The 22,422-nt window shown below is 42.0% G+C and overlaps 1 protein-coding gene across 1 annotated transcript in view; it reads left to right on the forward strand.

The window, feature by feature from the left end:
- Window positions 1–22,422, forward strand: part of LOC140733768 (PC3-like endoprotease variant B) — a 2,072,848-nt gene that overhangs the window by 52,321 nt on the left and 1,998,105 nt on the right. Inside the window, exons 2-3 of the mRNA XM_073057521.1 lie at window positions 10,608–10,711; window positions 12,617–12,746. The gene's annotated coding sequence lies outside the window, so the exon portion shown is untranslated. The remainder of the gene's footprint in view (window positions 1–10,607; window positions 10,712–12,616; window positions 12,747–22,422) is intronic.

Below are 22,422 nucleotides of genomic sequence, written 5' to 3' on the forward strand. Positions count from 1 at the left end.
AATGTTACAGCAGACCCTTTGCGTGTTCAAGAAACTTGTGATTTCAGGGATTTAAGTCCATTATCGGAGATCCTCACCACCCAGGCCATGCTCTTCTCTCGGTGTTGCCATCAGGTAGAAGGTACAAGAGCTTCAGGACTTGCATCACCAGGTTCAAGAACAGTTACTATCCCTCAGCCATCAGGCTCCTGAACAGAGGGGTGAACTACACTCACTTGCCCATCCATCGAAATGTCCTCATAACCAACGATCTCACTTTAAGGACTCTTTATCTTGTTGTCTTATGCTCTCATGATTTATCTCTACGGTATTTATTTATATTTGCATTTGCACTGTTTCTCGTCGTCTGCACTCTGGTTGATCTTCCATTGATCCTGTTACAGTTACTATTCTATAGATTTGCTGAGGATGCCAGCAGGAAAATGAATCTCAGGGTTTTGTATGATGACATATATGCACTTTGAAAATAAAATTCACTTCAAACTTTGAAAAAGAGAACTTAATGACAAAAAAGTCATCTAAGTCCTGAATCCAGTATTCACATAACACAGAACATGAAGCTGCATAAGACATTAGTGAGACCTAATTTTGAATACTTTTTTGTGTACATTTTTGGTCAATTACCAACAGGAAAGACACCAATAAGATTGAAAGAGTGCAAAGAAAATTTACAAGGATGTTGCCAGGACTTCAAAGTTTAAAGTTCAAAGGAGATTTATTATCAAAATACATGTACATCACCATAGTACTACCCTGAGATTCATTTTCTTGCAGGCATTCACAATAAATACAAAGAAACACAATAGAATCAATTAAAAACTGCACCCAACAAGACGAACAAACAACCAATCTGCAAATGACAACAAACATGTGGAATACAAAAGGAAAAATAATAATGAAGAGGTATCCAGTGCTTTCCCAGTGGATATGATGAATAAACTCTCTTGGGCTTCCAGCCAGGTACAGGTATCGTTTCAATGACAAACTCCGTCATCTTTATCCCTGAGTCTGTCATCAAAATGTCAGTCATAATCGATACCTGTACCTGGCTGGAAGCACAAGAAGAGTTTATTCATAAAGTAATATAGTAATGATAATTAAATAAACAATAAATATCAAAAACAAGAGGTGAAGAGGCCTTCAAAGTGAATCCGTAGTTTGTAGGGACAGTTCAGTAATAGGGCGAGTGAAGTTATCCCTGATGGTTGAAGGGTAATAACTGTTCCTGAACCTGGTGGTGTGAGTCCTGATGCTGTCCCTGATGGCAGCAGTGAGAGGAGAGAATGACCTGAGTGATGGGGGTCCTTGAGGTTGGATGCTGCTTTCCTGCGACAACGCTCCATGTAGGTGTGCTCAATAACGGGAAGGGCTTTAGCCCTGGGGGACCGGGCCATATCAACTACTTTTTTTAAGATTTTCTGTTCAGGGGAATTGGCTGTAATGCAACCAGTCAATATACTCTCCACCACACATCTACAGAAGTTTGTCAAAGTTTTAGATGACATGCCGAATCTTAGCAAATTTCTAAGAAAGTAGAGGTGCTGCTGTGCTTTCTTTTTAATAGCACTTACATGTGGGACCCAGGACAGATCATCTGAGGTGATATTATAGTCGGCCCTCCTTATCCATGGGTTCCACATGCATGGATTCAACCAACCGCGGATTGGGAAAACCCGGAAGTTCTCTCTCCAGCACTCATTGCTTGAGCATGTACAGACTTTTTTTTCTTATCATTATTCCCTAAACAATACAGTATATAAACTATTTACATTGCATTTACATTGTATTAGGTATTATAAGTAATCTAGAAATGATTTAAAGTACAAGCAGTCTTTAAGTCAGATTTGTACGCAAGTCGGAACAGGTATATCCGGTATTGTTTAGTGTCAGTTAGTCAAACGTTTGTCTTAGTATATAACGTATATTTTACCTCTCTATGCATATAAAACACTTAAGAAACATATGTATTTCAATAAATTAAACCACTGCGTTGCTTAGTAATAATTGTAGCTTTCATAGGGGCAGGGCCTTTCACTTTATCCTTTAAAATTGTTCCGATCGTTGACCGACTGTAGCCTAACGCTTTTCCAATAACCAATAGCATTTCACCTCTTTCCGATTGCTTTATCATTTCCACTTTATTTTCAATCGTGACTGTTTTCCGTCAACGGAACAGAAACATTGCGGATTCAGCAGTAGCCGTGGGCAATGGGTCTGGAGTTCCCCCAGGTCCTAAAGTCTACCCGCACTGAGACAGGTTATATAAATGACTTGAGCCTCCACATTTTTTGGTATCTGTGGGGGGTCCAGGAGCCAATCCCCCGCGGATAAGGAGGGCCGACTGTACTGAGGAATTTAAAGCTGCTGGCTCTCTCCACCTGAGATCTTCCAAAGGCTCATGGATCACTGATTCCATCTCCTGTAGTCAATAATAAGCTCCTTGGTCTTGCTGACATTGAGTAAGAGGTTGTTGTTGTGGTACCACTCAACCATATTTTCCACCTCCTTCCTATATGCTGATTCATCACCACCTTTGATTCAGTCTGCATCAGTGGTGTGTTCAGCAAACTTGAATATGGCATTGAAGCTGTGCTTAGCTACACAGTGTAAAATTAGTAGAATGGGGAGCTAAGCAGACAGCTTTCAGGTGCACCTGTGCTAATGGAAATTGTGGAGGAGAGGCTGTTGCCAATCTGAATTGTCTGGTGTCTGTAAGTGAGGAAATGAGGATCTAATTGCACAAGGAGGTATTGAGGCCAAGGTCTTGATGCTTATTGATTAGTTTTGCAGGGATGATGGCATTGGTGTCAATGAAGAGCATGCTGATGTATGCATCTTCACTGTCCAGCTGTTCCAGCATTGAGTGAAGAGCCAATGAAATGACATCTGCTGTTGACCTATAGTAGGCAAATCCGAATGGATCCAAATTGCTTCTCAGGCAGAAGTTGATGTGTTTCATCACCAATCTCTCAAAACACTTCATCACTGTGGATGTAAGTGCTACTGGGCAAAAGTCTTTGAGGCAGGTTACCAAGTTCTTCCTAGGCACCAGTTCAATTGAAGCTTGCTTGAAGTAGATGGGCACCTCATAGTGCCAAAGTGAGAGGTTAAAGATCTTAGTGAACACCCCAGCCAGTTGATTAGTACAGGTTTTTTGTATTTGGCCAGGTATCCCATCTGGGCTGAATGCTTTCACAGGTTCATCCTGCTGAAGGATGTCCTCGTGTTGTCCTCGGAGACTAAAATTACACGGCCATCAGGGGCCGTGGAGTTCATGATGGTTCCTCCATGTTTTGACAACCAAAGTGAGCACAAAAGGCATTCAGCTCATGTAGGAGTGAATCTTTGTTGTCACCTGTAGGGACCTGAGTTATAGGGAAAGGTTGAATAGGTTACGGCTTTATTTCTTATAGTGTAAGAAGAAGGGGGATATTTGATAAAGACCACAAGATGTGGGAGCAGAATTAGGCCATCTGGCCCATCGAGTCTACTTCGCCATTCAATTATTGCTGATTCTTTTTTATCTCCTCCTCAACCCCAGTTCCCAAAGTTCTCCCCATAACCTTTGATACCCTGTCCAAACAAGAACCTATCAAACTCTGCCTTAAATACACCCAACGACCTGGCCTCCACAGCTGCACGTGGCAACAAATTTCACAAATTCACCAGCCTTTGGCTAAAGAAATTTCTCTGCATCTTTGTTTTGAAATACGCCCCTTTATCCTGAGGCTGTGCCACTTGTCCTAGACTCTCCCACCATAGCGAGCATCTTTTCTACATCGACTCTGTCTAGGCGTTTCAACATCTGAAAGCTTTCAATGCGATCCTCCTTGTCCTTCTGAGTTCCAGAGAGTACAGACCCAGAGCCATCAAACGTTCCTCATGATAACCCTTTCAATCTTGGAATCGCGGGATAAAGGTTTGCAAAATTATGAGGGGCATAGAAAGCGTAAATGCAAGCTGGCTTTTTCCACAGAGTTTGGGTGGGAATAGAGTTAGAGGTCATGGTTAAGAGTGAAAGGTGAAATATTTAAGGAGAACATGAGGGGAAACTTCTTCACTCAGAGAGTGTTGAGAATATGGAACAAGCTGCCAACAGAAGTGGGGGATGCTGGTTCGCTTTCAATATGAAAATGAATTTGGATAAGTACATGAATGGACGGGGTATGGAGGGTAATGATCCAAGAGCAGGTCGATGAGACTGGGCAGATTAATAGCTCAGCAAGGACTAGATGGGCCGAAGAGACTGTTTCTGTGCTGTACTGTTCTATGTCTCTACAGACCCATTGGCCCACAATGTTGTGCCGATCTTTTAACCTACTCTAAAATCAATCTAATCCTTCCCTCTCACATACCCCTCCATTTTACTACTTTAATCCATGTGCCTATCTAAGAGTGTCTGAAATTCCCCTAATGTACCTGCCTGGCAGGGCACTCCACACACACCCCCCCCATGTAAAGCGCTTACCTCTGTCATCCCCTTATACTTGCCCGAGTATTAGCCATTCTGTCCTGTGAAAAAGTCTCCTTTATTAATGCCTCATACCACCTTGTACACCTCTATCAAGTCACCTCTCATTCCCTTTCACTCCAAAAAAGAAAAACCCTAGCTTACTCAACCCATGATCATACGACACATCTCTAGTCCAGATAGTATCCTGGTAAATCTCCTCTGCATCCTCTCTGAAATTTCCACATCCTTCTACATGGAGTGCTGTTGCAGGAAAGCAGCATCCATCATCAAGGACCCCGATTCTGATGTTTGGTCTGAACATGAACCTCTTGACCATGTCTGCATGCTTGTAATCATTGAGGTGCTGCCACATGATTGACTGGTTAGGTATTTGTATTATTGAGCAGGCATATGGGTGTACCTAATAATGTGGCCACTGTGTATGTTCATTTTGGAGTACAGTACACTTACTATGAAAGCATGAATGTAGCATACAAATCTGAAATGTGTATTCTCCATAGACCCGAAACAAAAAACCATAGAACCAAACTGTTCAAAGAAAAACATCAAACCCCTCCTCCCCTCCACATGCAAAAGAAGTTGTGCAAATGACACAAAAAAATGAGTGAAAACACAGAGTACAGAACACAAAATCAGAAAGGCATATTTCAGTTCGGATCGGTGTTCATTATCTGCAAGCTGCCCCGATTCAAAAATTGCCCCAAAGTAGCAACAAAAAAAAAGCCGTGAGAACTAGAACACATGGTAAAGCTGAACTAGGAGTCCAAATCTACAAACTGTGATGATTAAACCTTGCTCTGGCACCATCCTCCCTCAGCATGGAAGGAGAGAGAGATCACTCAAATGCAAGGGCCCCTCGAGAGCAGTGAGCAAGAGGACGAGAGAGAGTCAGCCACACGCAGATACCCTTCTCTGGCTGCAGCGAGTGAGAGCCTGGTAGACGGCACTGAACACTTTCTTGCCCTCCACACCCGGCTCGATGATTTCAATCTTCTTCGGCATTTTCATCAGTGAGATTGGTGAGAGATATTGATCGTGGCCTCGTGCTCTGTCTCCAGGCCTCCAACCTTGTGGAACCCTCTCGGAGACAGCAAAGAGCCAGATTGCCCGATCCGCCCGAAAACACACCCGCCGCCTGAAATGTAGATCACAGGCTCCAACAGTAGCACAACCACATCTGAAATAAAAAGACATAACAGAAATGAAAGGAGTTGCTTTATGAACTGTATTGAGGATGTCTCTTCGGTAGTGTTGTTTGCTGGTGCCATCTTCTTTCAGATTGCTGTGATTTTTGACTGGGAGAAATATATGAAATATGAAAATAGAACAGATCTCTGTTCAACTTATGATCTACTGCACCTAATTTTATTTTTAAAAATTTTTATTTAGAGATACAGGGCAGAACAGGCCCTGCCAACCCAACTCAGCAACCCACCTACTGTATATTTAACCCTTGTCTAATCAGAGGACACTTTACAATGAACAATTGACCTTCTAATCGGTACGTTTTTGGACTATGAGAGGAAACGAGAGCTCCCAGGGGAAAGCCATATGGTTCTCAGAGAGAATGTACAAGCGCTGGAAATGAACTCTGAACTTTGGAACAGCTAGAGCTGTAATAGTGTCACACTAACTGTTACACTACCATGGTGTAACATTTTCAATCATCTTTTTGCCTCCTGTTATTGAACATTGGATTCCTTTCTTTAAATCATTTTACTTTGGCTCTGAAACCATAAAGTCCAGAAAAATATGGTAATTTATCTAGTCCTGGCAGCTGTTCAGACTTAGAAAGAATACTCACTAGGGAGAGCTCTGCCAGGTCAGTGCCAGATGTTTCATAAAAGTCTTAAATATTTCACACAATTTCTATCATGATGTTATGACATAACTGTTACAACAGCCATTTTTAAACGTAAGTGTTATCCGAGGCATGCCCAATTAGCCTCAGATCACTCAGAGATTTGTACACCCATTGCATAAAACACACAGAGGAAGTTGTACATACCAAAGAAAGATAGCTGCAGGGAGGGTCAATTAATTTTAAATGTAAGTGCAAGACTACATACAGAATTAAACTTTATACAGTAGATTTTGTGATTACTCAAGGCAAGTAGCTCCATCATCAACTGTCCCACGTGATTTGAGTCCAGGAATGAATGCAACACAATTTATAATGGAAATTTTTATACTAAAACCCCTTCATAGGAAGGATGTGGAAACTTTAGAAAGAGTGCAGAGGATACTTATGAGGATGCTGCCTGCATCAGAGAGCATGTCTTTTAAGGATAGGTTGAGTGCATTGGATGTTACTCTTTGGTGAGAGATGACTTGACAGAGGTGCACCAGATGATAAAAGGCATGATTGAGCAGATAAGCAGCACTTTTTTCCCAGGTGGAAATGGCAAATACAAGAGGGCATAATTTTGAGGTGATTGGGGGAGGTGTCAGAAGTAAGTTAACTTATACAGAAAGTAGTGGGTGCATGGAACACCCTGCCAGGGTTGTGGTAGAGGCAAATACCTTAGAGATATTTGAGAGAAATGGGAGGTTATGTGGTAAGGAAGGTTTGATTGATCTTAGAATAGGTTAAAAAGTTGGCCTGGCATTGTGGACTGAAGGGCCTGTACTGTGCTGTAAACTTCAATGTTCAATTAAAATTAACCTTGAATACTTTGGTGAAATCTTGCTTGCATACTGTCCTTACAAAGTTCAAAATAAATTATTATCAAAGTACATAGATGTCACCATACACAATTCATCCTTCTGCAGGCACTGAAGTAAATACAAGGAACACAATAGAATCGGTGAAAAAACACAAACAGCAAGACAGACAGACACCAATGCACAAAAAACAACATGCGGTGCAATTACAAAAAGAAAGAATAAAAATAAATAAATAAAGAAGAAATATCCAGAACATGAGATGAAGTGTCCTTGAAAGTGAGTCCACAGGTTGTAAGAACAGTTCAGTGATGGGGCAAGGGAAGCTGTGAATCATTTCATCACAATGGTGCACCAAGACAGTACCAGTTAAAACAATAACAGACAGACAGACATACTTTATTGATCCTGAGGGAAATTGGGTTTCATTACAGTCGCACCAACCAAGAATAGTGTAGAAATATAGCAATATAAAACCATAAATAATTAAATAATAATAAGCAAACTATTCCAAGTGGAAATAAATCCAGGACCAGCCTATTGGCTCAGGGTGTCTGACACTCCGAGGGAGGAGTTGTAAAGTTTGATGGCCGCAGGCAGGAATGACTTCCTATGACGCTGAGTGTTACATCTCGGTGGAATGAGTCTCTGGCTGAACGTACTCCTGTGCCTAACCAGTACATTATGGAGTGGATGGGAGACATTGTCCAAGATGGCATGCAACTTGGACAGCATCCTCCTTTCAGCCACCACCATCAGAGAGTCCAGTTCCACCCCTACAACATCACTGGCCTTACGAATGAGTTTGTTGATTCTGTTGGTGTCTGCTACCCTCAGCCTGCTGCCCCAGCACACAACAGCAAACATGATAGCACTGGCCACTACAGACTCGTAGAACATCCTCAGCATCGTCCGGCAGATGTTAAAGGACCTCAGTCTCCTCAGGAAATAGAGATGGCTCTGACCCTTCTTGTAGACAGCCTCAGTGTTCTTTGACCAATCCAGTTTATTGTCAATTCGTATCCCCAGGTATTTGTAATCCTCCACCATGCCCACACTGACCCCTTGGATGGAAACAGGGGTCACCGGTGCCTTAGCCCTCCTCAGGTCCACCACCAGCTCCTTAGTCTTTTTCACATTAAGCTGCAGATGATTCTGCTCGCACCATGTGACAAAGTTTCCCACCGTAACCCTGTACTCAGCCTCATCTCCCTTGCTGATGCATCCAACTATGGCCGAGTCTTCAGAAAACTTCTGAAGATGGCAAGACTCTGTGTTGTAGTTGATGTCCGAGGTGTAGATGGTGAAGAGAAAGGGAGACAGGACAGTCCCCTGTGGAGCTCCAGTGCTGCTGACCACTCTGTCTGACACACAGTGTTGCAAGCACATGTACTGTGGTAAAGTGTTACAGTTACAGAGAAAGAGTAGTGCAGGTACTTCACTTCCAGAAGTCTAACTTGGACACAGGTTCATGTTGAAGTAGTTCGCCATTCCAGTTTGGATGTTATGATATACAAGTCTTGCCCTAGTACATCTCTGCAAAAGTTCCTCAGGGTAGAGTCCAGAGGCAGCCAGCTACAGCAGTGTTGTTGGCTACACTTCCATCCACAAGTATAGATACTCGTTGATGAATGCATAATGTTTGGATCCATTTCTGATAACTGATAAAATGAAGCCATCCTTGCCTTCTTGCAGCAATACCTGGATGGCATGTTAACATGGGCAAGTAGAATTAGTAGAGCTACTAGGACTTCATGTTCCAATCCCAATGATAAAGTCGGCATTCTCAATGTTGGCAGTAGGCTTGGAGTGGTGACGAGGAGGGTAGCTACGTCATCAGGATAATCAGGTGGGCACCCGCCTTTTTTGACGTTTCGTTGATAAGCCCACGACGTCTCCAGAGGGCTCAACGGTGCTACCCAGCATCCCAGATACACCCCCCTCAGTTCCGTACCCTCCTGTCTTCATCTTGCAGCTCAGTTGTTGTCTTTCCTTTTAATCCAAATCCAATTGCTGCTTTCCACTGCTGCATTTGACAAGGACTTGATTGCTTGTTGGAGGGAGACACCCCTCAGCCCCACCTTCTTCAATAGACCGGTTGTAGATGTAGCAATGAATCTTCTGCATCCCACTTCTACAGGGAAAATCTTAGTCTTCCAGCCGTTCTGAGCAGCTTCAGTTGCCAGTTCAGAGTACCTGGTCTTTTTCCTCTCATAAGCTTCTCCAACGCCATCTTCCCTTGGTATTGTCAATTCCACAACATATGCCAGCTTGGCTGTTGTGGACCACAGGACTATGTCTGGTCAGAGTGTTGTAGCCGCAATGTCTGGAGGTAACACAAGGTTTTTCTCCAAGTCCATATCCATTTTCCAATCCCGAGCAACATGCAGAATGCTTATATCCTTTGATGTTACTTGGTGCTCTGGAGGTTGGCCTGCTGGTACAAATCGTGTAATGTGGATATTTCCCGCCGATGTTTGTGGGAGAGCATTTACGGTGGTTTGCCTCTGTTCCAAGATTGATGCCAGCTGTCTGAGAACTTGGTTATGCTGCCAAGTATACCACCCCTGGCTGAGGCTCGAGGTGCATCCTGTTAAAATGTGCCTTAGTGATTCAGGTGCTTGACAAAGAGAGCAAATGGGGTTTTCTCCCCACCACTGGTTCAGGTTTTGAGGTGTTGGTAGGAGGTCATAAGTAGCTCTGATGACAAAACTTAGCCAAGATCCCTCCATCTCCCAGATGTCACGCCAACTGAGTTTCCTCTTTTCCAGGCTCTCCCAATTAGTCCATTGGCCCTGCTTGGCCATTGAAACGGCTCTGGCGTGTCGCTCTGCCTCCTCCTGTCTCCTCACCTCCTCCATCACAAGCCATCTCTTCTGCACTGATGTTGCCTTATGCCATTGAGGAGCCTTTTTGATCTTTTTTTTATTAATTTAGAGATACAACACAGCATCAGGCCCTTCTGGCCCAATGAGCCTGCACCACCCAATTACACCCATGTGACCAATTAACCAATTAACTCGTACGTCTTTGGACAACGGGCAGAAACCGGAGCACCCAGAGGAAACAAACATTGTCATGGGGAGAACGTACAGACTCTTTGCACATAACAGTGTTATTGAACCCGGATCACTGCCTCTGTAATACTGTTATTCTAATCAGTACGTTACCATGGTGCCTCCTACATAACTGTAACAACTGTTTGAACCCTTGCTAATCAGGAATCTGTCAACCTCCGCTTGGTCCATTTGAGTTCCTGGTCAAAGGTGAACTCTCAGGATGCTGTTTGTCAAGGACCTAGTGATGGCAGTGACACTTAATATCATGGGTATGCAGCTAAACTTTTTCTTATTACGTACATCCTGGCTCTTCTGTGGCTCAAGTATTGTCTTTTTAGTTTGTTTTTTATTATTATTAATGTTTTGATTTGTGTGAACGGTATGCAAGACAAGCGTTTTACTTGTTGCAGGATACTCTGAAGATGCTGGAAGAGTGTTGATTGAAGAGTCTTGGCCAGAAATGTCAACTCTCCATAGATGCTGACTGACCTGCTGAGTTTCTCCAGCAATTTGTGTGAGTTTCTCAAGAAATAATTGCCTTGCCTGTGATGCCCAGATCTCAACTAAAAGCCAGATAGGTAAATAGAGAGACAGGCAGAGAGATAGACAGATATATGACTGCGTTTACAGTAGATTGTGATTTTATTGGGTAACTGAGTCACATGTGTAGCTGTACATGCTTTTCCCAATGTAATATTGCCACAGTTCCTCTAGCATTCAATACGTGGCAAGATTTCAAACAAGAGAAAATCTGCAGATGCTGGAAATCTGAGCAACACACACAAAATGCTGGAGGAGCTCAGCAGGCCAGGCAGCATAGATCTTGGTCACTCAGTATTTAGTTCATGCACTGTTTTGTAAAGAAGCCTTTACCACTTTGGATGTATACTATATATTATTTTTTAAATTTCGAGATACAGTATGGTCCAGTGAACCCACGTTGTGCAATGCAGTCACATGACGATGAGAGGAAACCTTCTCGAGTTATTGAAGGATTAGTAATTTGAAGAAATTAGTTAAAATAAATACTATGAGGCTATCTAGTGGGAGATTGCTTAGAAATCATATTGTTCTGATCTCGAATGCGTTCCCAGAGTGGGTGGTGGAAATGACCATATACACTCTCAGTGGCCACTTTATTAGGTACATCTGTACATCTGCTCATTAATGCAATTATCTAATCAGTCAATTATGTGCCAGCAACTTAATGCATAAAAGCATGCAGACATGGTCAAGAGGTTCAGTTGTTATTCAGAACAAACATCAGACTGGGGAAGAAATGTGATCTAAGTGACTTGGACTGTGGAATGATTGTTGGTGCCAGATGGGGTGGTTTGAGTATCTCAGAAACTGCTGATCTCCTGGGATGTCCACACACAACAATCACCAGAGTTTACAGAGAATGGTGTGAAAAACAAAAAAAAAACATCCAGTGAGCAGCAGTTCTGTGGGTGAAAATGCTGACAGGAAGGTGACAGTAACTCAAATAACCACACTAACAACAGTGGTGTGCAGACACAGTACAGGTGGACGGGCTACAGTTGTAGAAGACCACAGACAAACACTCAGTGGCTACTCTATTAGGTAAGGGAGATATGTATTAATGTGGTGACTGAGTGCATAGTTAAATGAAGAATGGGGTTAATTGGAGGCCCAGATCAGAAATGGGCTTCATTTAGTACTATGTAACTTCGTAATTCTCTGAAGGAGTTATCCACTTAACGCTAGCAAAAAGAAGGTGGTTAATACGTACTGTAGCCTTTAATTGCACAGTGGTTGTAAATGTCAGTCCAAGTGACATGTTTGTAGAAATGTCTGAAATCTAAATAGTTTCAGGTCAATTATTTAATTCGATGTAGTCTCACGAGATTGACCTCCAGTCGATTTTCATTTAAACAAATTGCACTTGTACCCCAAGCAATGTTGTCTTGTGAAAGTATCTCTTTATAAGGAAGATATAGAGCAACAAGATGTGTTTCTGTTTCTGTTTCTCTGAGGCCTGATGTATAACTTAATGATTGGGTGTCACGGTAATGTAGTGTTAGCATGGCTCTGAGACAGATGAACCGTGACACAGGCCCTTGCACCTCTCTCCACACCCTCTTCACAAAGCCACAGCTCACAATGAGTTGAGTGACTGTCTTGTCCCTCTACAGTGTTCTCAGGGGTAACATGCAGTGGGAATGTGTTCCAGGCACGGTAGGATCTGACTGAGAGGACCCTCTCACTATTTGCCAAGCAAGGTCTTGCTGCCTGTTGGTGAGACCTGGCAGAGTTACCCTGCCAGATGGCCTGGACAGTCTGCTTAGAGAACCTGTCTTTCAGAGATTTGTTTATATATTTATTTATTAAGATACAGAGTGGAATCGGCCTTTCTGGCCCTTCGAACCGTGTTGATTTAACCCTAATCTAATTACAGGACGATTTACAATTTACAACCGGTACATCTTTGGACTGTGGAAGAAAGCCAGAGCACCCAGACGAAACCCACCTGGTCACTGGAAACTCCTTCCAGACAATGGCAGGAACTGAGCCCAGGTCACTGACTGGTACTGTGAAGTTTTGTGCTAACCACTACGCTATGCCTCAAACACTCTGTGCAATCTGCCTCCTGCACACAGTTTGTGTTGTCCTCTGTCAGTCCAACTGACCTGAATCACAGAAGTGGCCAAGTTTGGAATGCCGGATGAATACATTCTGTGCAGGTCGGGTCTGTTCTATGCTACGGTTAGTGTGGACAGACAGCATTTCAGTTCTGTTGTGTTTTCTACAGATTTATTACATCTTTTTCAAATATCCCTCAAACTAACCTTGTCCCCTTTCACATTATCCTTAACATAAGCCAAATCCAAAAGAAACAATAACAACTATTTTATGAAAGCTGCCAAAAATTTTGAAATAAAATAATTGAGGATAATGATTTTTTTAAAATTATGGTTCCTTCAATTAAAAAAAAGCTAAATAAATATCACAGGAAAGAGAAAGTCTGCAGATGCTGGAAAGCCAATCAACACACACAAAATGCTGGAGGAACTCAGCAGGCCAGGCAGCATCTAAGGAAAAGAATAAACAGTTGACGTTTCAGGCCGAGACCCTTTGGCAGGGCTCAATTCCTCTAGCATTTTGTGTGGGTTGCTTAAATATCACAGGAGGAATTCTCCAAAATTCTCCAGAAAGAAAGCATTCTGTATGCAAATTAGTTTAATTGATCATTCTGATACCTCACCCACCATCGTAATCATAGGATTGCACGTTTCTATCATTTGTGGTTTTCAAAATGTAAATAAACACTAATTTTCTAATTAACTAATTATCATATGTAAATTAGATCTAATTAGGAGAACTAATACCTTGTTTTGTCTATAACTAAAGTAATTATATTTTATGAATCTCATGAAAATAATTTTTTGGGAAAAGTGATTTTCAAATCACCTTAATTTACATATGTAAATTTAATTTAATCAGTGTGAATTATCGGCATTTTATTCCTAATAGCATAGTGTAATACCCTTTATGCTTCTTAATGCGGGATGTGTGGTTTTTGAGTTATTAGTAAAGATGTGAACCTGGGATTCTAGCTGTTGCCCATGGCGGAACGGGGAATACGTGGGGGATTTGAAGAAAGGTAAGAATTGCAGTGAATTTACTAATACAGTAGATTCAGGCTAACTGAGCTATTGATTATCTGGGACAACTCATTTAGAACAGAAACTAATTACGAAAATATTCAGGATTCCCTTTGTTTACTTGGGGCAGAGGACTGTTGCCAACAGTTTCTAAGTAGTGGCAAACATGTGTGTCCATTAGTTGCTACACCAAGCTAAGAGCAAACAGTTTTTAAATAGCATCAGTTGCGTATGCTTGTGTTCAAAAAGCTGTGATTTTTGTCACCGATACATGGAAAGAAATCAGCATTAAAGATAATTCAGAACTGTTTTTCTCACTGCGATTTCAAGCATTCAGGCGTGGAGATTCAACAAAAGCCAGGTGTGAAAATGAAACAATTTCATTGCTTCAACCAGTTAGGAATTAAGAAGGTATCGACAATCACCTTCAATTTTACAATGAAAATAAAGATTTGGAAGATGCAATTGTCGAAGGCATTGTATTAAGGTAATATATTAGCTACATGAGGTGTATGTACTGCTTTTGTCCATTTACAGTCAATCAAAAGAACATGTCATTCTACAATGGATGAATTTCTCTATCAATAACAATTAGGAACTAATACACAGTTTTATAGTACTGGTAGTAGTATTGATAGTGTTTGAATTTGTTCTGTATTTAATTTACTACATTTTGTTTACTCGGTTAAGCAGTAGTTTGTCCTTTTTATATCTTTTTAACTATTTCAAAGGTTCAAAGATACATTTATAATTGAAATATGTATGCAGTGTGTTGGTGTGTGGCCAAGTGGTTAAGGCATTCATCTAGTTATCTGAAGGTCGCTAGTTCGAGCCTTGGCTGAGGCTGTGTGTGTCTCCTTGAGCAAGGCACTTAACCACACATTGCTGTGCGACGACACCGGTGCCAAGATGTATGGGTCCTAATGCCCTTCCCTTGGACAACGTTGGTGGAGGGGAGAGGGGAGACTTGCAGCTTGGGCATAAAAAAAACCTGGAAACTTTCCAAGGTGCAAATCCATGGTCTATCGAGACTAACGGACCACACACACACACACACACACACACACACACACACACACTCACACACACACACACACACACACACACACACTCACACACACACACACACACACACACTCACACACACACACACACACACACACACACACACACACACACACACACACACACACACACACACACACACACACACACACACACACACACACACACACACTTCAGATATTTCCATGCAGCAATTTCAGCTGATTAAGGTAGTCGCTTAATTCCCAACCAGAATCTACTGTATTTGCAAGATATTCACAACAACAACCTTGCACTCAATGTCAGTAAGAAGTTAATTGTGGATTTAAGCAAGAGTAAATTGAGGGAACACACACCAATCCCCATCAAAGGGTCAGCAATGGTAAGAGTGAGCAGTTTCAAGTTTTGGTGTCAGCATCTCTGAATAGACACCAAGAATATTCCCCAACATATTCAAAGTTCAAAAATTCCAAGCAAAGTTTGTCATCGAAGTACAAACTATATATGTCTATATATACAAACTATATATATATATATATATATGTCACCTTATACCACCCTGAGATTTATTTTCCTCTGAGTATATTCCAGCAAATATATAGAGTAGTCACTATTACAGGATCAATGAAAGATCAACCAGAGTGCAGAAGACAACAAACTGCAAATGCAAATATAAATAAATAGCAATAAATAACGAGAACATGAAATAATGAGACTGAGTCTTTCAAGTAAGATCATTAGTTGTGGGAGCATTTCTGTGATGGGGCAAGTAGGTCTAATCATCCCCTTTTATTCAAGAGCCTGATGGTTGATGGACAGTAACTGTTCTTGAACCTGGTGGAGCAGGTCCTGAGGCTCTTGTACCCTCTAGCTGAAGGGAGCAGCGAGAAAAGAGCGTGGCCTGGGATCTCTGATGATGGACAGTGTTTCATGTAGATGTTCTCAAGAGTGGAAGTCTTTACCAGTGATGTACTGGGCCAAATCCACTACCTTTTGTGGGATTTTCCATTCAAAGTCATTGCTGTTCACACACCAGGCCATGTTGATAATTAATATCAATTGAAACATATTGATGCAATCAGGAAGAGGGCACACTAGCAGATTTATCTGTATATTTCATTAGGAGATTTGGTATGTCACCAAAGACTCACACTGATTTCTAAAGATGTGCCATGGAGAGCATTTTGACTGGTTGCATCACCCTCTTATACGCAAAGGCCACCGTATAAGATCGGAAAGAGGGTTGCATCTCGGCCAGCTCCATCATGGACACCAAATTCCTCAGGATTGAGGACACCTTCAAAAGTCCATGCCTCAAGAAGCTGGCCTCCATCGTTATAGAGCACCCTCCTCACTACAGCCTTCAGAGAGGAGGAACAGGAGCCTCTCCAGGATCCGCTTCTTCCCCTCCGCCATCAGATTTCTGACCAGCCGTGAACCCACGAGCAGACCTCTTGTATCGATCTATCTATATATCAATTTATATTTTTATATAGATAGTCTGTTTTATAATTGAATGGGCAATGAACCCATGAACACTACTTTACTGTTTTTCCTTCTCTTTTTGCACTATTTATTTAATTTAATTTATTTTTATTTATCTGCTTTTTATTATAGTTCATATATTTTTCATTATTGTGTATTGCAATGTACTGCTGCAAAACAACAAATTTCACAACATATGCCAGTGATATTGAGCCTGAATCTGATTCTGAAGTGACTTGGGAAAAGGTCTTCCTGTGCTGCCCACTACTGCTGTTTTCCTCACATTATTAAATAGTTCCCTGGTGAGAGAAGAAGGACTCGACCTCACAGTCTACGTCATTATGATCTTGCACCTTATTATTTGCCTGCATCACACTTTGTCTGCGGCTGGTACACTTTATTCTATATTCTGTCAGAGTCATAGAACACTACAGCACAGAAACAGGCCCTTTGGCCCCTCTAGTCCATGCTGAACCATTACACTGCCGAAGTCCCATCGACCTGCATAACCCACCATACCCCTCCTATCTGGGTACTTATCCAAACCTTCCTTAAATGCTGAGATCAAACTCACATCCACTGTTCCCGCTGGCAGCTCATTTCACACTCGAATGAAGATTGTTCCCCCTCATGTTCCCCTTAAATATTCGAACTTTCACCCTTAACCTATGACCATTGTTCTGCTGTGTAATTTATGCAAGAAAAGGTTTTCATTGTATCTTGGTACATGTGACAAAAATAAATCAATTCTAATTCCAAATCACAAATGGAACCCCCCCCCCCCCCCACCCCGGTCCTGTAGATCCTTTAAAACACAAGAGTGTTAGTGCCTCTCTCCACTTCACACTCACTTAAACACTCCAGAGGAGAGCTGGAAAGTCAGATTGGATTTTCTCATGAATAAAGGGTAATCACTGTTAAAGAAAGTCACGCATTCAGAACTTCAGTCAGCACGTAGCATGGGTCAGGTTCCACAGGAACTATAACTTTCTGATCTTTGGCAATTCTTAATCCAAATGAACAGTCAAAATTCAAAGTACATTTATTATTGAAATCAGCCCAGTATTCTATATACAACTTTGAAATTCGTCTTCTTGCAGACAGCCACAAAACCAAAGAAACACAATAGAACTCATTTAAAAAGACCATCAAACACTCAATAAAGTCACAGAGTCACAGAGTCATAAAGTCATGGAAAAGTACAGCACTGAGATTGGCCCTTCATCTCATCTAGTCTATGCTGAGACCATTTAAATTGCTGCCTTCCATTGTCCTGAAATGGGACCAGAGCCCTCTCTACCCCTCCCATCCATGTGCCTATCCAAACTTCACTTAAACATTGAAATCGAGCTCACATTCACCACTTGTGCTGGCAAATCATTCCACACTCTCACAATCATATGAGTGAAGAAGTTTCCCCTCATGTTCCCCTTAAACTTTTCACCTTTCACCCTTAACCCATGACCTCTGGTGGTAGTCCCACCCACCCTCAGTGGTAAAAGCTTGCTTGCATTTACCCTATCTATACCCACCATAATTTTCACGAGACAAGACAAGCTCACAAGACAAAGGAGCAGAAGTAGGCCATTCGGCCCATCGAGTCTGCTCCACTCCTCCGCCACTCCACCATGAGCTAAACTATTCTCCCATCTATTTCAATTTCTGTTTTTTCCCCATATCCCTTGATACCCTGACTAATTAGATACCTATCAATCTCCTCCTTAAACACTCTCAATGATCGGGCCTCCACAGCTGCATGTGGCAATGAATTCCATAAATCCACGACCCTCTGGCTAAAAAAAAATTCTCTTCATCTCTGTTTTAAATGGGTACCCTCTAATTCTAAGACTGTGGCCTCTTGTCCTGGACTCACCCACCAAAGGAAACTGCCTTTCCACATCTTTTCTGTCCAACCCTTTCAACATTCGAAATGTTTCTATCAGATCCCCTCTCATTCTTCTATACTCTAATGAATACAGTCCAAGAGCTAACAAACGCTCCTCATATGTTAGCCCCTCCATTCCGGGAATCATCCTTGTAAATCTTCTCTGAACTCTATCCAACATCAGTACATCCCTTCTAAGATTTTGTATATCTCAATCAGAACTCCTCTCATTGCAACTACATTGCAAGGAATAAAATCCTAACCTATTCATCATTCCATTATCTCAGGTTCTTCAGTCCTGGCAACGTGCTTGTAAATTTTCTCTTTCAGTCTTATTTACATCTTTCCTATAGGCAGGTGACCAAAGCTGCACACAATAATGTGCAGGGGTGAAAAAAAACCATATCATTCAAACAATAAAAAGTAAACAAATAACATTCAGAACTAAAGTTCACAAAAGCGAGTCAACAGCCTTGAAACCAGTTCATCTGCAGCAATGAACTGGTAAGAAGCATGTCTGGATTCAGAGGCATGCTGGGATCTGCAGCCTGAATGGATGTAATTCACCTTGGGCTACAGATTAGGGTTGACGGGGTGGAAGCTATTTACCAAATTTATTTTTCTTCAGACTGTGAATTTAGCATTAATTTTAAATTTCACAATGACAAAATTTTAATGCCTACATGTAAACTTTTTATTAAATACTGCAGCAGCGTTTTAAAGACTAGAGATGCTGGAAATCCAGAGTAACACACAAAATACTGGAGGAACTCAGCAGGTCAGGCAGCATCTATGGAGAGGAATAAACCTGAGATTTTGGGTGGAGACTCTTCATCAGGATTGGAAAGGAAGAGGGCAGAAGCCAGAATAAGAAGTTGGGGATGGAATGGAAGGAGTATAAGCTCATGGGTGATAGATGAGACCAGTTAAGGTGGAAGGTGGGTGGTTGGGGAGAGGGATGAAATGAGAAGCTGACAGGTGATAGATGAGACCAGGTAAGGTGGAAGGTGGGTGGTTGGGGAGAGGGATGAAATGTGAAGCTGACAGGTGATAGATGAGACCAGGTAAGGTGGAAGGTGGGTGGTTGGGGAGAGGGATGAAATGAGAAGCTGACAGGTGATAGATGAGACCAGGTGAGGGGAAAGGTTGGTGGGTGGGAAGAGGAGTAAAGTGAGAGTTGGGAGGCTATAGGTGAGAGCAGGTGGGCGAGGAAAGGGGGAAATTCAGGGAGACGATAGGTAAAGGGCTGAAGACGAAGGAATTTGTTAGGAGAGGAGAATGGGCCATATTTTGGTAACAGTATTTTGAACTTTTCTTTATGATTTCATTTTCTTCAATTCAATTTTCTTTCTTAAAGGAATAGTTTACTTTGTTACGTATCCTGTAACTGGGTTTACAGACCAGCAGAAATAGAAGAATCCGTTGGAGTCTGGTGGTACCGAAAACTAAAAGTGTTTATTAGTAAACTACACAATACAGTATCAAAAATGCAAATATACATATAAAACAGGTTAGCAATAATAAACATAAAAGGGTAGGAATAATAATAAGCAATAATATACAAGCTCTATCAATGTCTAGGGGGAAATGAATTGTCATAGGAGAATATAGAGTTCAGTTCAGTTCATGCGTGCTGAGGTAGTTGTGGTTGTTGTGTTGTAATCTTTGGATAGAGAGAGAGCGAGCGAGAGATTAAGCAGCTTCAGCAGGCAAACCTTCTGTTGCTTTCTTATTCCATCGTATCGTGTGATCATTCAGCTATGACCCCTCTGTTCTTCAGCTGGACCGCTCTTCTGTGGTGGACTCGTCACTCTGGCATGAGTGGACACACACACAAGCCCCCACCGGCCCTGCTGTAACACTGTGAGCTTTACTGACCGATCTCCTGATTCGGTCCTCGAAGCCCCCACCTTCCTGTGGGTGCCCAACACTCGGTCAGTGTCCACTGGTGTGTCTCAGTGGTGTCTCCCCACACCTGTCTTTTATCCCCACTGACGGGGTATCAGCCATCCATCAACTCAAAATGACCATGTCCATCAAACTAAGCCACTCCTGCTGTCTCCTTGGGAATGTTAATGAGCAAAGTAACGTCCTTGCAGTGAAAGATTGTTTACCTTTCCATCAGTGAAGAAGCCATAATACATAAATCAAATGTCTCTCTCTCTCTCTCTCTTATCTGTAGCAGATGTCCCTGCCTCTGTGCTTCATCTCTCTCTCTCAGTAGCAGCATAGTTCATAGTTCTCGGGGGGGGGGGGGGGGAATGGTTAACTCTTCACCCCATTTCCATCAGGTCTGTTCAGCACTCATAACAGCTTGAAATAATTAACTGTATACAAACAGTGAGACCCAGACATTGCATCAAGAATTATGAAGCACATTTCTCTAATGACATTGCAAATGTTACTCCACTCTTTGAGAAAGGAGGAAGGCAACAGAAAGGAAATTATAGACCAGTTAGCCTGACCTGGTTGGGAAGATGTTAAGGATGAGGTGATGGAGTACTTGGTGTCACAGGACAAGATAGTACAATGTCAACATGGTTTCCTTCAGGGAAAATTCTGCCTGACAAACCTGTTGGAATTCTTTGAGGAGGTTACAAGTAGGATAGATAAAGGGGATGCAGTTATATTTGGACTTTCAGAAGGCTTTTGACATGGTGCCACACATGAGGCTGCTTGTCAAGTTAAGAGCCCATGATATTACAGGAACGTTACTGGCATGGTTAGAGCATTGGGTAGGAGGCAGCGAGTGGGAATGAAAGGATCCTTTCATTCTAGTGATGTTCCGCAGGGGTCGGTGTTGGGACCGCTTCTTTTTATGCTGCATATAAATGATTTAGACAATGGAATAGATGGCTTTGTTGCTAAGTTTGTAGATGATACAAAGATTGGCGGAGGGGCAGGTAGTGTTGAGGAAACAGGTAGGATGCAGAAGGACTTAGATAGATTAGGAGAATGGGTAAGAAGGTGGCAAAATGGAATACAATGTTGGAAAATGCATGGTCATGCACTTTGGTAGTAGATAGAAATGTATGGGCTATCTTCTAAATGGGGAGAAAATCCATGATGCAAAGGGACTTGGGAGTCCTGGTGCAGAACACTCTGAAGGTTGACTTGCAGGTTGGGTTGGTGGTGAGGAAAGCAAATGCCATGTCAGCACTCATTTCAAAAGGTCTAGAATACAAGAGCAAGGATGTAATGCTGAGGCTTTATAAGGCACTGGTGAGGCCTCACCTTAAGGATGAGGGGGATCTCTTTGAAACCATTCAAATGTTGAAAGGCCTAGATGTGGAAGGGATGTTTCTTATGGTGGGAGAGTCTAGGACAAAAGGGAACAACATCAGGATAATGGAGTGTCCATTTAAAACAGAGATGTGGAGAAATTTCTTTAGCCAGAGGATGGTGAATTTGTGGAATTTGTTGCCATGTGCAGCAGTGGAGGCCTGTTGGGTGTATTTAAGGCAGAGTTTGATAGGTTCTTGATTTGACATGGCATCAAAGGTTATGGAGAAAAGTCCGGGAACTGGAGTTGAGGAGGAGATAAAAAAACAAGGATCAGCCATGATTGAATGGTGGAGCCAGAACAGACTCGATGGGCCAGATGGCCTAATTCTGGACATTGGTGTATCTACCTGCCTCTGACAAGGTCTTCATGATTCTCACACATTCTTTCTGGTTTAGTCAATTGCATATGATGCTTGTCTGACATACCATCTGTACAGATTAATTCATTACAATGGTGCATTGATGTAGTAGTTCAAAGTTCAAGAGCACCTTCTCCCTTGGAATAGTAACTGCACTCACTTCCCTTCCTTTACACACAACAACATTTGGCACACTACCAGTGCCTTCAACAGTGTAGACTGATGCAAAATATTCATTTAGTTCACTTGCCATCTCTTTGTTCCTGTTATTATTTCTCTGGCTTCATTTTCCAGCAGTCCAATATCCACTCATCTCTCTTTTATTTTTTACATACTTGTAGAAGTGTTTACTATCCACTTTAAATTGTTTGCTAGCTTGCTTTCATATTTCATCTTTTCCCTCTTAATGATTCTTTTAGTTTCTCTTTGTAGGGTTTTAAAAACTTCCCAACCCTCTGTCTTCCCAATAATTTTTGCTTTGTTCTATGCTCTCTCTTTTGCTTTTATATTAGTTTTGACTTCTCTCTTTAGCCACAGTTGT

This window comes from Hemitrygon akajei, chromosome 9, assembly GCF_048418815.1.
Source record: "Hemitrygon akajei chromosome 9, sHemAka1.3, whole genome shotgun sequence".
Taxonomy (NCBI): Eukaryota; Metazoa; Chordata; class Chondrichthyes; order Myliobatiformes; family Dasyatidae; genus Hemitrygon; species Hemitrygon akajei.